This window comes from Furipterus horrens, unplaced genomic scaffold, assembly GCF_987537825.1.
Source record: "Furipterus horrens unplaced genomic scaffold, mFurHor1.1.pri manual_scaffold_13, whole genome shotgun sequence".
NCBI lineage: Eukaryota > Metazoa > Chordata > Mammalia > Chiroptera > Furipteridae > Furipterus > Furipterus horrens.
Genome location: NW_028327183.1, coordinates 23,456,173 through 23,472,105, shown reverse-complemented (window position 1 = coordinate 23,472,105; position 15,933 = coordinate 23,456,173).

Sequence of the window (15,933 nt, the reverse complement as noted above, 5' to 3'; positions counted from 1 at the left end):
TTTAAAAGTTTAAGTTCATTCCTGAATTTTCCAGGCAGTGGCTGTTTTCTAAATATAATTGTTTTAACAAATACATATTTGATTTGGATGTGCTAAAATAGTCTCCTTGTCTTCCATTAAAAAGAAAACATTACATATTTTTGATGCAAAACACAACTGGGAGGTCGTTAGGCATGTCCAGATAAAACCTCTTTGTTTTTTAACCAGCAAAGCTGTCCAGGAAGGTGCCTTTGTCCCAGCTGCAGCTAATGAGGGTTGGTGGTTGGTGGTTAGGACGGCTAAGCAGTTTGCAAATGGCCACCCATTACTTCCATTGGGGAAGTGGTGCCTCGGGAAACGTTAGCAGCGACTGTTTTGGGCTGTTCCAGCAAAAAAACGCGCATCCCTTCTCCCTAATGCCGGTTCACCAAGTGCCAAATTTCACAAAGCTCAGCAAAGAAGAGTCAGTTACCGTGTCAGTTACTGAATCAGACTGGATTCCATCGGGTGAGGGAAAGCAAATTTCCCATGATGCGCACAAAGCCATTGGAATCAACAAAGGGAAGTTAGGGGCACCTTCTCTGTGGATAGGGGGTTCAGTGCTTGCGTAAAGACACAACCCAGCTTCATCTTCTTTCTGCATGGGTATGCCGTTAATTTCAAGATGCCTCTTCCTTCTTAAACTATTCCTTTTTTAAAAAAAAAAAAACTCATTTTCTGAATCCTAGTCACAGTTCATTTGAAATGTCACCACCTCAAGGAGGCTTCCCTGACCACCTGTTTTAAAGCAGTGCCCCCTCCTACTTCCCACTTCTCCGTAGTACTCTATCCCAGAACCATGATTTATTTTCTCCATAGCACTTATCACTAGCTGATGTTTTCTTGTTTATCAATGAATTTTGTTTGTTTATTTGCTCTGTCTCTTGTCTACAGAATGAGTTCCATTAGAACAGGACTCATCTGGGAAGCTTAAGCAGTACCTGGCACAGAGCCTGGAGTAAAAATTATTAAAAGGTGGATGGATGGCTGGATAGGTGGATGGAGTGTTGAATCGATGGATGGATGGATAGCTAGATGAAAGAATAGATGGATGATGGATGGGTGGATGGATAGATGGATGGGTGGATAAACATAAAGAATTTCTAATTTGGGTAACCTCTACTCTTTGGCATTTTTCTTAGGCAAAGTCCAGATGTCAAATGCCTAGACTTAGATCCATCTGCCACTGGATATTTTTCAAATGTCAAATGGCTCAACCAATATACTAAGACACCTATTGAAATCCATTTTAAAATAAATCTCATTTTGTTAGAAATAGAATTTCCTATCCAATTGGGGGTTCGCTACTTCTTTTTTCTCTCTCTTTCCTCATTAACAGCAACTGGAGAATATATAGAAATATTTAAGTATATTGCTGAAAGAAAACAGTTTAGCAAACCAAACTAAACATAGTGAAGGGGACTTAACCTTTTCATAAGCCTGTTTTTATGGTGTCTATCTAATGGATCAATGCATTTTTGGAACAAGGGAGAATGCCACATGGAGATTTGGTAAAATTTGTGGGATGAGATACGTTCAAGCAATGGGAAATATGATTTTTTCTTAAAAATCATACAACTCAAAAGTTAGATAGCCCACCCTCACTGGTGTGGTTCAGTTGGTTGGGCATCATCCCACAAAGCAAAAGGTTACTGGCTTGATTCCTGGTCAGGGCTCATGCCTGGGTTGCGGGTTTGGTCCCAGGTCAGGGCACATTCTAGAGGCAACCAAACTGATGTTTCTCTTTCACATTGATGCTTCTCTCCATGTCTTTCTCAGTCCCTTCCCCTCTCTCTAGAAATAAATTTTTTAAATATTAAAAAAAATAAAAGATAGCCCAAAACAGTCATTCACAAATTTGTATAAAATGTTTAACTAGGTGTTCCCATTGCTTACCCACAAAATGAGGGAAAAGAGTTACTGATTCAGGTAGAAGAGGGGAAGATGATGTTGGCTAGAGAAGTCCTGAGGGGCAGATGAAGACTTGATGGATTGCAGTGTTGGATGAAGAGTTTGGTCCAAATGGCACCGAACACAGAGAAAGCAGAGAAGAAGGACAGGAGTTGTTGGGGGGCAGAGTAGTAAGAGGAATCTGGCATATTCTGACAAGACAGAAACTGTGTAACCAGAAAAACCATGTCCCCCAACTTTCCTTTTCATTAAAGTGGGATTGTTGAATCTGAGGGTCTTTGTCCTTGAATGTCTGTCCAGCCTCCCCAGGTGCATCTTTATGATAGCCTTCCCTCACTCACAGCCATCATACTGGACCCTGAGCTCCAGTGCTATCTCATGCCCCACTGCCCTAGCTCCCTTCTGCAAGGCCCTTTGCCAAGCAGAGAGCAGGGAGTGTAGGTCCTTTGCTGAGGCTTCCTGGCATTGTTTCACACTCCCCCTCTGAACCTCACATGTCCATAGACCTTGTACACTGTGCTGCCATCATGTGTTTAGACATCAGCCTTGCCCTCCAACAAGGGCAGGGGCTATCCTTCTTCAGTCCGTCTCCTTAGCACCACACCCCTGGCTTGGCATGGCACTGAGTCAGCCATGTGTTCGGTCAGTAGATATTTTTGGAGCACCTACAATGTGCCAGAACTATTCTAAGTTCTGGAGATTTCAACAATAAACAAAATACACATTGATGACCCTCACAGAGCTTACTCACTATCAAGGAGGATGGATAACAAGCAAGTAGCCAAAACAAATATGTGATTACTAATTGAGAGACATGTTATGAAAGACATGAGCAGAGTCTAGGCGTTGGGGTTACATAGATCGACTGGTCCAGGAAGGCCCCTTGGCAGAGGTGATGGATAACTCAAGAATGAATAGTCTGTTTTTTGAGGACCTGCATCTGCCCCACCTTGAGTGAGTGAGGACCCTATCAGGTGATGGACTGGAATTTAGATTTTAAAGGTTTGTTCCCTGAGAACCACGTCCCCACAGAACTCTACCAACAGCCTCAACAATGGAGTGACCATGTCACCCCAGCTTGTCCAGGACTTCAGCTTTAGCATTGACAGTCTTAAGTTCCAGGAAACCGCTCAGTCCCAAGCAAGCCAAGATGGCTGGTGACATTACTTAGAGTGACCAGACATCTTTCAGTTGTTGCACGTGACACAGAAGCATTGGGTGTCCATGCGGGTACTCCAGCTCACAAAATCTCAGAAGCAATAGAGGGAGAATCTGGTAGAATGGTGAATCACACAATCAGGAGCTGCTAACCAAATTAGCCTGGTTGACCCTTTCACTTTTCAGTGGGGCAATAGATATGGACACAGCCTTGGCCAGAGTGACAAACCACAGCAGGGTTGTTGTGATCAAGGAAGTGGCTATGAGAAGCCAGACCTAGAAAGGTGTCCAGGTCTCCGAGCCTGTGGCCAGCATGGTCAGGGTGACAGGATGTGACAGAATGAGATTTCATCTCTGTTGGGTTTCCTCCCGCACTTCCCCTGGCGAACACCTGCCACGTGCTAGGGGAAAACAAGGCCAGGTCCAGAAGCCCGAGGAACTGGGTGGTGAGGTGGAAGTGTGGGGTTCAGTTCAGATCCTACACCCCTGAAAGAAGGAGATCCTGCCTACCTATAGTGCCCAGATTTAGCAAATGAAAATAAGACACCCAGTTACATTTGAATTTCAGATAAATGAGGACTGATTTTTAGCATAAGTATATCCTATATTGCATGGGGTACACACACACACACACACACACACACACATTATATATATATATATATAATTTGTTGCTTATCTGAAATTCAAATTAAGTCGAATGTCCTGTATGTTAATCTGCAATCCCATTTTCCATTTCCAGAGAACCGTTCTGCTTTGCACCTGGCACTCCCTGAAGGCATTAGGCCCCACATACAGTAATGATAGCAGTTTGGCGACAACACTAAGTAAGTGTTATATTTTAGCTCGAGTTCACAGAATAGGCCCAATCACATTTTTTTCTAATACCTAGCCAGAGACTCTTAAAATAAATAAATAAATAAACGAAGCATTCAAAATCAACCAAAAAGACAGGCTGAACTATGCTGTTTCTGGCTCTATGAGATGCAGTGGAAACTAAAAATCAGAGAGGGGTACTTCTTTCCAAGAGCCTGGGAAGAAGCATAAAGGTTCCATTGTGACCTCTGTTCCAACCGGGGACACTTCGGGTTCTGGGAGAAGCTGGGGTGCATTTACAAAACTGCCTGCAGTGGCAAGTGAGGACCAGAGGCAAGGGCTGAGCCCTGTAGGTGACCCATCACAGGTGACTCCAGGAAGAAAGAGCTCCAAAGAGGGTCAGAATCAAAAGCCTTTGGTGATGACTGCTAGTCAAACCCTAGCAACCAAGAACCGCACACATAGGCAGGAGCAGAAAATGAATGGGAAGAAAACCCAAAGGGGCACAAGATGATACAGCTCGTGGCCATAGAGAATCAAATCAGCAGGGACATAGTCGCCACCATGGAACACTAGAGCCACACACACAGAGGGAGCATCCGACTAGACCAGTGTTTCTTAGTGCCCTCCCTTAATGCCCCCACAGGACATTTGACAATGTCTGGAGGTACTTTGGATTATCACAGCAGGGTGGCATGTGGCTACAGGCATCCAGGGGGTCCAGGTCAGGGAAGCCACTCACCATCCCATCATGCACAGGCCAGCTCTGTGCAACAAAGAATTAACCAACCCCAAATGCCTTGAATTCTGAGGCTGAGAATCCCCTAGACAGATGAAAAGTTTGAAGAAGAACAGCATTCTTCCTTGTGAGTGGCCTCTGAGCAAGAACTAACCTCCCTGTAGGTTCAGGGTCCCCACACCACACTCAGAAAGCCCAGGACATGTGTGACGAGAACAGCCCCCTAAGCGAGAAGGACCATGGGAAGCGAGAAATAAGGGGAGAAACTCCTCCAACCAATCATCCCCAGTGGTTATTTTGCCAAAGTGGATGCTTATTAACCAATTAGAGCAGAGATTTACAGAGTGGAATTACATTTTCCTTTCAGCGGGATGAACACCATTCCCTCCCAAGCAGCCAGCAAACTCAGTGGGGCTTCCCTGTGACCAGAGACAGAGTCAGCTAATAGAGCTTGGGCCTTAATGGGTTCCTGGGATTTATACTTGAATTGTTTCCATGACTCCCTCTCTTGCCGAGGTATTTGTCTTGGTACTCGGGCACCAACGGTGTGCCATAACATTACACACAGTATTATGAGGGGTTTTTTAATTATTATTTCATCTGTAATTATAGGTAAGATCCGTTTATTATTTAGAATTCCTGAAAACATTTTAATTTAAATGGTCAGTGGCCTTTCACTGACCCTGTTTTAAAATATGCTCTGGCCACCAAAGTGTGCTCTGCTGCTGGATTAATAAAGAGAGTCCCTGTTTTAAACCAAATCATAAGCATTATTTAAACTTTTGGATTTGAGGGATTTTTAAAAAGATTTATGGCGTAGTTGAAATGAGGTCAAGTGGAAGCACTAAAGAATTTAATTAGAAAGGTCCTCGCTGCTCCCTGTCGCTGTAAACCTCACAGAGTTTGTCCCTGGAGGGCTTGGAATCATTGGAGATGGCATGTATTTTTTTTAACTCCTAATAAGAAGGAGCTAGGATCTGCTGCCATGTCTTCAATGGGGAGCCCTGGGAATCCAGACAACAGGGACAGAAGAGGAGAGGGGCCCAGGGAAGCGTTGATGGCAAGATGGGGGCAAGGGCCTGTCCTCCAGCCTCCAAGGCTGGCATCAGCAAGAACATTCAATCATTTATTCAAAAACACTTCCCAAGCACCTTCTCTGTCACAATGCTGAGCAAGGGTCTGGGCACCCAGAGGGGAGTGAGATGCAGTCTGTATTCTCCAACATCTCATGGATGAAGGTAGCCAACAGGACTCAACCAACAAAACAAAACAGCGCAGTGGCCTAATACTAGAGTAGCATGTGCAGGATTCAGTGGAACCAAGAGGCAAGAATGTTTGACTTTCCCTACTGAGTCACCTGGAAGTTTCCCAGCATGTAGGTCTTGAGGGATGTGGACTTTGGTGGATCTGGAGAAGGAAGAGGGAGGGAAAGGAAACTCCAGGTAGAGGACCCAGTTTGTGCCAAAACACAAACATTAGCTGGGATGGTTCATTAGAACTCAGCGATGTCCAAGCATTCCTCTCTATCAACAGGGCCAGTTGGGCATGCCAGCTATGGCAGGGAGACAGTCCAGGAAGCAATTCAAGTTGGAAGAAGGAAGGTCTTCTCCTTGCTGTTAAAGCCCACTCTAGGGTGCCACCAGCCAAGGTGCAGCTACTATGGTCCAGTTACCATGGACATGTCAGGGTTTCAGCCCCTGGCTGGGCTTCTAGTGGGGTTCTAGGAGAGTTGTGCTGGTACAACTGAGGAAGGAATCTGGGAAGATGGACAGAAGGACACCTGGATTCTGAGGAGGATGGGCTGGCAGTGAGTAATGGGAGGGAGGGCTTCCTGTCCTTCCTTCTGCGGCAGAACTCCATTGTAAGTGAACAGTTCAAGCCATAATAATGATCGTGACTACTACCACCAGTTATCACGTGCCTATGGCACTATACATTTTCTTCATTGTTTTTAATATTTATAACAACCTTGCATGGTCCACTGTATTTAGAGATAGCCTTCCTCCCAGCACTGCAGTGAAGTGTTATTAGCCATCAATAACTAGGTTAACTCCCTCTATTACTTACCCTAGAGCACATCTATAGAGTTGCCCAAGCGAGTAGCAGTTTGATGCAATTCAAGGCTCAGTTAGAGCATCTGTCCCAGTGGCTTTTAACTTGAGGCTCACATTTGGAAAACATTTTGTTTTCTCTATACATCATGTGTGGCTTTTCTCTTGAGCTTACATTCTCATGGGCCGAACTTCCTCCAAAGCAAGTAAAGGTAAATAGACTGCCAATTGCTTCAAGGATTCCCCCAGGGCACTTCATATGCATAAATTTGCATATGCCACATGTATCAGTTAGCTTTTGCTGCCTAACAAAACCACCTCCAAAATGTAGTGGCTGAAAGCGGCAGTCATTATAATCACTCACATTATCTGTCTGTAGGCTGAGGTCAACTGGTCCAGGATGGGTCTGGCTCCAGGCTGTGGATTGGGTTCATGTCTATTGTATGTGGCTCTCATTTTCCTTGGATTGGTGGTCCCTTGGGAATATTTCCCTTGTGGTGAATGATGGGAGTGTAAAAGGGCACATCCACCTAGCAATGCAAGAGAATTTCGATTCCCTGCTTGTCTGTCTATTCATATCCCTTTGCAAAGCAAGTTACATGGCCAAAGTCATGAGAGACTCAAGTGGCAAAATCACTTCTTACCTACCTCAGTGAAGACTGGCTTAGGTACTGGCTGGGGTCTACAGTTGGGAGAGGTAGTATCAGCTAGCCTTTTGCTGGACAGTCTAAGGCAGAGGCTGCCTTACGCTGGGACAAACATATTTACATTACTAGATCATATTTTCAGACCCAAGAACTAGTTTTTGGTTCTTTCTTTCCAAAGGTCCTGACGTGGAATTTTGCAAAATAAGTTGCTTTTATAGATGAATCTGACTCATATTGCATTTGAAAAATAAATATGCACTAAAAGTAATTAATGCATGTTGGTTTGTGCATAATACACTATTTTACAACTATTTGCCAAGCATAATGAGACAAGCTACTAAACTGAGAATGAACGCTCTATTATGTGATTGCCAGCTGTTTTATACGATGTTGAACATATTCATTTCTTCTGCCATCATGTGTGTTATCAAGCTATCACTTTTTAATAAATTAATTTTCCAGATATCTCTAGGATCTTTGAAATCTGGCTGAGGGCAAAAATTAAATTAAATTGTGTGGTCTGTACTGAGCTACTGATGTTTCGTGGCTTGCAAATAAGCATCACACAATTGAGATGCTTTTCAGCCCCTGAAGAAAACACCGTGTGCGGCATGTAAGTGTGAAGGGAGATGCTGCTCCAGCCAAGGAGACTGTGAGAGGACCCCAAATGCCTTGAAAATGAAGAGGCTGCTTCCACATAAAGGTCTTTGGAGGTTGGGCAGTCTCTGGTCAGTTTCTTAAAGTATTTAATGAAAGAAAAAATTAGCTCTCCTATTCTGTTCTACATATTTATTCTTGAATCTAATTATCTAGCATCTTTCAAATGTCAATATTACCTTCAACAGGGAGTTTTATTGACATCCCTTCCCTCCCGATGAGGCAGAGCTGGGTCCTCTCTTCTCTGATCCCGTAATATCTTTGCTCACCACATCAAGGCATTCCTCGCTGTATGTTTTTCATTATTTATACTCTCCCCAGTTGTACAGCTTTGGGAGTAGACATTTTCCTTGGATCTTAATGAACAAATTGTCTGGGGCTACTATATAGAGTTCAATGTAACGTTGCCCCCTGCAGTTGTGCAAGGGGCTTTGGATGATCAGTTAATGGATCTGCTTCCAGTTCCTACTCTGAGCTTTAGGGCTAACACAATGCTGCATTTCAGGCTATTAAACAGGATGGATGTTAGCAGATGTTTCGCCATTGTGTGTTGAGTGAATAAGTGACCTAGCTTAGAAACTGACTTGTTCATTATTTAGGCAAAGATCCTTCTTCATTGCATGAAAAAGCTGCCAGGGTAGTTATTCATTAAGAATGGCCTGTCTTTATGGTAACACTTTTCCAAGTGTTATTGACCTGGAGTGTTATTTCTGGGACTTCTGCCACGTCTAATCCTATCGAATACATGGGTCAGTTTGGAGGGAAAACTCAGCTGTGTGATCATAGGTTGTCTTAGAGAACAAATAACTCCAGATGCATATTTACCTGGACATTTTGACTTTTTAACTGGTTGTCCTTTAACCAAACCTCTCATAATGCTTGTGTCATGGGTGCCAAGCAGAGAGGGCTTAAGCCTCAACCCTCTCTTTAATATTGGATTAAGTATGTTTCTGAGAGTCTTCTCAGTTAAGTTCTCCGTGATGTAGACTGAGATATTGGACTATATCCGGACGCCAGATTTCTTTCTTTATACAATAGGGAAATTGTCAAGTCAATTGGGGATACATCAAAATTCTGGAACATTATACAGATGTTACCAAATGTGGAATTAGTAAGATGGAAATGTTCTTGTACAAAGTCTGTAAAGTATGGAAGTGTTTAAAATAAGTGTGAGGGTAGGAAGGAAATATGCCTATATTCATATCTTCCCATATTCATATCTTGCCAACAGAGCCATTTTAATTTTCATAGATCATAGTGCATTTTCTTTAAGTCTTATTTATGTGAATATTGTCTACACAGCTATCTTAACACCTTTATAATACTTTCCTGCTTTCTTCTTCTTTTTAGTCCTCACCCAAGAATATGCTTATTGATTTTAGAGAGAGGGGAAGAAGAAGGGAGGGAGGGAGGAAGGGATGGGGGGAGAGAGAGAGAGAAAGAGAGAGAGAGCCATCCATTGGGGATGGCACCCACCACCTAGGTATGTGCCCTAAGGAGAATTGAACCCTCAACTTTTCAGTGCATGAGAGAATGCTCACACCAGCTGAGCCACCTAGCTAGGGCCCTGCTTTCTTCTTTCCGCAGTTTGAGTGCTCCTTCTATGGATGGGTTGGAGTGAGCCAATAGATAGAAAGATAGGCAGACTGATGCCTGATAACCAGACAGACCATAACGCATCAACAAAAAAAACCACACTTGAATCAAGTGGGCGTAGCGTTTTCCCTCTGTGCTTGGTGCTGAGACCACTGTCTTCTGCCCTGTTTCATAGGTCATTTAATTTCCACTTCTGTCAGCTTTCAGAACCGAGACGACACCCCTGTAGGGCTTACTTCAGGTGCAGGTGCATATCTGATATTTGCTTGAAAAATAAAACGCAGCAAGAACTGTCATCCAGTTTTACCCTAGAAACCAGGTCAGAATACCAAAATGGCGGCGTCTCCCTCCGCCAGCCTCACCCAGGTCATTACGTAGCTCGCCGACAGCCCTGGGCTTTGGAGACCTCAATATCCTGTCCCAGAAAAGGCCCCTGGCAAAGAGCGAGCCGGGGGCCTCTCCAACTGAGCCTCCGCCCGCTCTCGGGTTGGCGTCCAGGTGGGAACAGAGCCTTGGCTTTCCTTGCAATTCTGCCTGGAAGCTATTTTTCCCCATTTTTTTCCAGAGGCCAAATAATGTGACTACACAGAAGAACATAATGTTTCTTCTTTTAATTTGCTTTTGGGGTAATTTTTAAAATAGATACTTGAACCAGACCAGCCTGACAAACTGCAGCCAGTTTTAGACAAGTGATGACTGTAAATTTGGGGCAAAGAAATGTTGCAGAACGCAGCCCTACCCCCCAGCACTGGAAAAAGGCATGACTAAGGGAAGATGGAGTCAATGAAATGTGTGCACTTGACTTCACCCCCAAATATAAAGGTCACCAAGGATCTTGGGAACCTATCTTGCTGTCAAATAAGTTCAATTTTGTCAGGAAAGTTGGGGTGTTAGCTTCAGGAAGTCCGTTCCATGATGAGAAACTGATCGTCGTTGCAAGCCTTCATTTTCCTAGGCTTGATTTGATTTTGTCAGTCTTGATTTGATTTCTTCAATCATTAAAAGCAACTATGTGAAGTTGACATTTTCAGGCCAACTTTGCAGACACAGAGAGGCACCAGCTATAGAAGCAGGTATTAATCGATGCCCATTCCATTGTACGCACAGTTTCCCAAAATCAGTGGTCTGCTTTTACACATGGTAAAGCTAAGCATTCCAGTTTGCTCATCGCCACCCAGCAAGGCAGGGACAGGGTCTGGCCTAGCCTTCCTGTACCTGACGTCTAGGCTACTGCTCAGGAGGAGGATGGCCCAAACTCTGAGCCACAGTTCTTCCCCCTCAGTCACATCTGTTGGTCACACCTGTGCATTCTGTTTATCATTGCCAGTGGTACCCACAGCATTCCATGTTAGACAGCCCACAGGACCAAAGTCATGGCCAAGTCAAGGTGTTGAAAAGAGCTTCCCTTGTCATCATCTCCTCCTGCATCTACTCCTCAAAAAGGTTCTGTGCAATTCAATTCTAAAAACTTAACTGTCTAAGAACCAGGGATGTTTCTCAAAGCAAAGACTTCTCTCTACAGGTTCACTAATACTCTCACTGCGTGATTGATGTTTATCTCTTCAGAATGGAGGCATCAGTGTAGTGTTTTTATTATAATTTTCTCCCACAAGCTACTACCCTGCAAATTAATGAGTCCCTTTTAATTAGACGGTAGGGCTGTGTGCCTAACACTGCCTGCAAACAGCCTATAAAAATGAAGTTAAAGTTCTACACAGGCTGCTGCGAGCTCAGAGCCACATAAATCAGCTCATTCTATGAGGAAGTGAATATAGGATTTGTCTCAGCAGAGGTGAGGACAACATCCAGCATCCTGCACTTGGAAGTGGGGAGAAGGCGTCCCAGCCCAAGGTGTCTTTATCAGACACCTGCCTGAAGATGAGCCCCTGCCCACTGGCCACCGCTCTGGATGGCTTGAATAGCAAGCATGGGGCTTGAGCAACTAGCCAATCCCCACCCCCCCCACCCCCCGGGTCTCATTGTCTTGTCTGCACTCCCTCTCCACAGATGGATGGAGGTACCAAAGCCTACATGCTGCACACTGTTAGTGCCTGCTCACTGCCCAGTTTTGAACAGTGGACCCTGGCTGGGGGCTGTTCATAATTTTCTGACACTTTTTTTATGGCTCCTGTGCTCACCGCCGGGGCAGGCGGCCCTCTCAGAGTGCAGAGTGGATTCCACTACCAGGAAGGGGGCCCTCACTACAGACGTAGGGCCGGGGCAGCACTTCATAGACCACCAAGGAGACACCCTGCAAAATGCTTGTCTTCTGGGCGCCAACAAGGGTGCCCCTGACAACTGAGTTACTAGCACTGCTGTTTTCAGGGCTCCATCCAACCCCTGCTGGGGACCAGGTCCTGAATGGAGTCTTTAGCCTCGCAAGTCCATGTGACTGGGTGCTGAAGCTCTCTTTTAAAGGAAAGAAACTCTAGGAGGGCAAACAGTGCCCTGGGATCACAGTTGGATAGGAAAGGAAGGGAACTAGGGTGTGTCTGCTTGGGCTTTTCCTACTGCATTAGTATTCTTTCTCCCAGAACATTTTTGTTGTTCTTCATCCCTCAATTGCCCCACCCTGGCGTGACCCACCATGCCCCATCCCAGGTCCAGCACCATGTTGCTGGAAGGAGAAACCGGGGGGCACCGTGCTCGCTGGAGTCTCTACAAATGACCCCCGTTTTCTAATTTCTGTAAAAGTGCAAGCTGGTGGAAGCCCCAAGAAGGACCTCCAACTACTTCTATCCCCTCCCCACCACCACCAGCAAATTACCTCATGACTTGGGGATCCAACTGGAACCACAGAGGCAATGCGTGAATGTTTAGCCTTACCAAATTCGGGTAGAGTGCCCCTTCCTCTTCTCACATCTGTCTTTGTGCTTCTGTAAACATGGTAATGATCAAAGCCACCAGCCACCACACAAGGCCTGAGCCGTGTGGGGTCTCTGGAATCACCAGGACGAGTCTATGAAAACTTGCAGTTGCAGAAATGCCCTCAGAACAACTAGGGAGACTTTGCTCTCCGAGCCTTGACAATCATCAGGGCATCATCCTGTCTGGCAATTAAAAATCAGAGTGAGACCAGGTGAAGCTGTTTCCCCTCAACTTTATTGATGAAGCTCAGGGTGCTGGTATCAGGGCATCCCACTGATCTTATTCTCATTTAGACTACAAATTGGTGGATACATTATTTTGACACTTTTCTTAGTTATTCTTTTTTCTAGATGGCATACTTTGAATCCTTTGCTCCCAAATAGAATGTCATAGAACTCAGGAAAAAAAATTTTTTTTAATTCAAAATAATAAGTTACCATCCATATCCCAAGAAAGAAGTTGTCTGCATTTCTCTCCAGTCAATAGTTACAGTAACATTGCTGATACTTTTATGTCTAAACACTTCTTCCAAGGTTTTTTGATGAGCTAATTTATTTAGAGTAACATGGGATATGTAACTTCACTTTTCTAATATGTTGTTTTAAACTTTACATCAGCAGAGATCAAATGGACAAACAAATCTGTATGTCAGCTTGTCATTGAGTTCAAACTTTTAGCAAGCAATAAGAAAACACAAAGTAGAAAGGGGGCCTGAGTACACCCACAGTCCAGGTTCTGCAAACGCTGGACACGGACAGACGCTCAAGGCTCTTGAGAGTGCACTGAAGCGGGAAGTGGGGAGCCGAGCAAAGGGAAGGTGTCCCCCAGCCTTGACGGAGGGCAGACTCTAGCCTCTTGCTGAACACTCACCTGGCCCAAGCCACAGGGAGGTGGTGTTTCAACACACACAGCAATAAAGGGTGTAATTCAGACAGCCCACAGTTAGTGAAAAAACAAAGTGCCCCTAACTCATCTACCGCCTCTTTTTTCTCGAATGTACTTCTCCTTGTGTGCCGCAGCCTCAGCCCCGTCCCTGCTTCTGTGAAACAGAAAGCCGTTTCATTTGCGTGAATACAGGAGCCCAAGAGAACCTTCTAGAGGATCAATTACTGAACTGGAGTCAGCCCACAGCCGTGCTGTCACACTTAGAGAGGCAGTGGGCATGTTTTACAATCATTAGCCTGTTTTGTGTTTGTCTTATAACTTGTATCAGGGCATATTTTCGGTGTAGAAAATGTGGGAAATATAGCTAGGCATAAAGAAGAAGTCCCCAGCATTTCCTCTTCCCAGAGACAACTATGATTAACACCGTTCAATCCTCTCTTTCTCTTAATACACAATTTGTATGTACAGAAACACAAATATATATTTGTTTAACAACAGTGGGATCATACCCTACAAACTCTTTTCATAACCTACATCTTTCACTTAGTATGTTAAAAATATCATTTCAATCAATTAAGTTTCTATCACAATACCAGTTCATGATAATTGGAGAGCTGTGCTCCCAACTGTTGGGTATTGAAATTGATCTCAGATTTTCTTCATCATCATCATCATCATCATCATCATAATTAATTATTGCTTTAAAAAACATTTCCCTATGTCCTAAAGAACACTATTGTTTCTGCTAACAAACAGGTATCTTTAAAAAATACAATGGCCAATGTTCAAAGGGTTTGGGGTTAAACATAGTTAAATGGTTTATTTCTTGTTAATGATGGGACCTCTCAGATTCATTAGTATGTTAATGTAGCTTTTGAATTCCAAAGCTCCTGACACATTTACACACACACACACACACACACACACACACATTTGTATCAGTTGCTCAGGCTGGGATTAGATTAACATTTAGAACTTGAATTTCTGGGTCAAAGGGTCCGGTATGTTTTATTAATAATGCTCATTGTGATTTTTATCTTAAACAGTACCTATTATTGCTAATAATAGCTTTTTTTACACTGAGAGTGATATAGATATACATATCTATATATTGGTATCTTTATATACAGGGGTGAGCAAAAGTAGGTTTACATTTATAATACAAATAAATACTATATAAGTAATATTGTACATAATAATATAAGAATAAACTGTTTCATGTAATCACAACTGTAAACCTACTTTTCCCCACCCCTGTACGTATATTTATATCTCTCTGTATATGTGTGTGGGGGTTTTTCCACATCTGTTACTTCTATGTTCTGAGACTGTTGAAGCTGGGAAGGCTTTGGGAATATTTAGGGAGATTTATGCAGGCTCCTAGAAGGTTCTGGAATCTTGTTCAGGAAACAGGGTCATCTGAAATTTTTCCTAAGTTGTTAAGAGGATCTGCTCAGCCCCTGTCCCTAAAGTGGGTTTGAAGGCAACCACGAATAAGAGTGAGGACAAGAGCGCCATCATAAAGGCCCCCCAGTCTCAGCCGCACCAGGGGCAATCCCCCAGGACCACGGCTAGGGCAAGCCCTGCCTCGGGAGACCAGGCCGAGGACTCTGAACATTCACCAACATGGCCAAGAAAGTCTTCAAACTTTCTCATTAGGTCCTTCAGCAGCAGAACAATTAACACTATCAAAAGCCTGGCAAAACCGGCTGACCCCAAATTTAGCCTGATTCTTTCCCATTCAGCCTTTTTTTTTTTTTTTTTTTTTTTGCTGACAGAAAGCTCTGCCCTCTCCTGTCCTGGTTCCAGAAGGAAAGAGCAGTCCTTGCACAGGGATTTGAACAGGGGCCCCAAGTGAGATTGCTCTTCTATGTCCCGGAGAGGCAGGGTCCCAGGAAAAGGAACTGACCCACAGCACATCCACTGGGGCCAGAACACACATGCTTTTCTGAAAGAAAACTTTTGTCAGGGATCAAAACCAGCCATGTGGGCAGCCCAGAAAAGGTTTCTTGCCAATAGGTACCCAGAGACTTAAAATTTTTCCATCTTGTTTGCCATGTAAGAAAATAATCAAACTATCTCCCCAAACCTCATGCAAGTATATGTGCTGAAGCATTATTTATCTTAATGAAATGTGGTGGTGGGGAACCTTAACTCCCCAATAACAATAAAATAATGAAGTAACTATGATTTAGCTGTTCATTGAATGCAGCCTCATAAAGGCATTAAAAATTTATCAAATATTAGTTTGAAATATATAAAACTGTGTATGGAGTATAATCACAATTACATAAAACGGAACCATTAAAGATATGAGTACATGTTAAAATGCATTTTGAAAAAGTAAAGTAAATCTGCCAGAATATTTACAGTGGTGGTCTTTGAGGAGCGGGGCTGTGGCCATGTTTGTTTTCGTGACACACCCCCACCCAAGTTAAAGTGCTGAGCATTCATTTTAACTTTATGATGAAACATGATAAATTTGGTTTCAGGAAAAATTTTCAGCAGTTATCTCTGGATCGATTGCATTTAAATGCAATAATCAGACCTTATTTTTTCTTTCCCTGAACCAATCTCACAAGTCATA